Source organism: Octodon degus, unplaced genomic scaffold (assembly GCF_000260255.1).
Source record: "Octodon degus isolate 3935 unplaced genomic scaffold, OctDeg1.0 scaffold00146, whole genome shotgun sequence".
Classification (NCBI taxonomy): domain Eukaryota; kingdom Metazoa; phylum Chordata; class Mammalia; order Rodentia; family Octodontidae; genus Octodon; species Octodon degus.
Window position 1 is genome coordinate 1,051,300 of NW_004524722.1, and position 1,105 is coordinate 1,052,404.

Below are 1,105 nucleotides of genomic sequence, written 5' to 3' on the forward strand. Positions count from 1 at the left end.
CTAAGGGCCATGCTTCCAATTCTCTGGCATTAATATCTGGGCCCAGTTCTGTTCAAGTATTTGTAGTATCTTCTCCATGTTGTGGCCAGCCTCAATCACCAGAACAGGGGCTGCCACCAAGAAGAGGCTGCTTGTGATCAGTCACTCCACATAGAGCTGGTGAATGGCCTCAAGGTACTCCAGTGGAATGACCTTCTCCTCTTCCATACACCTCATCTTTAATCGCTGGTGACAGGTCTCAGGAGTAGTCTGGAGATTAACTATCAAGTCAATGGAGACATTCATATTCTTCACCATCCAGTCAAACCATTAAGACAGAATCACATAGTCCACTTCGGGCATCTTCCCACTTTTATAAAGGTTTTCTACAAAAATGTGTCTTGTGCTGTGAATCGGCCTCTCCAGCAGCCGTACTGGTGATACCTGAGGATGAGTGTGCTGGTCCATCATGGTGAGCTGCACGTAGGTCTGCAGTGTGAGGCCCCATTGGCAGGCATCATGGTACATTAGACCCAGAGGACTGTGGCCATGGACGTTTTTCCACTTAGGCACAGGTTCCATTAACACCTCAATATCTGCCATATTGGAGAAGAACTCCAGGCATGTTGTCTTCCCACTCACAATATTGCCCTCGACATAGTTCACTGATATTTTCTCTTTTTCATTTTCTCTATCTTTATCTGGAGGCCAGGCACTGGGCTGTGGCCTGGCACCCGGAGTGGGGCTGGTGGAGCTCCTGGGACTCCCCAGTCCCACACAGCACAGCATCCAGGAGGCCCAGCGCTGCAGTGACCCCAGCAGCATGGCCTTGCTTCCTTCCCCCCCAAGTCCCTAAATCCCTACAGAATGTTAAAAGAGAACAATTACATATTTTTACACAGAAATTTAGAAATCAAAACCATATACAACATTGTAGCAGAACAATCCTGATGGCATTTTGTGACATACCTAAATTTTCATTTTGGCATAACACTTTTGACCAATCATCTCCATGTAATACATAAGAAATTTTTACCTAATTAGTCAATGTTAAATGGCACATACATCAGAAGTTTTTTGTTAAAGGCAGAGGTTTGAATCTGAAAGTCTTATCACAATAAACAAT

General features: G+C 45.1%; 1 pseudogene; it reads right to left on the reverse strand.

Moving 5' to 3' along the window:
- On the reverse strand, nucleotides 1–804 carry LOC101574716 (annotated as a pseudogene).
- Between the last annotated feature and the right edge of the window lie 301 nt (nucleotides 805–1,105).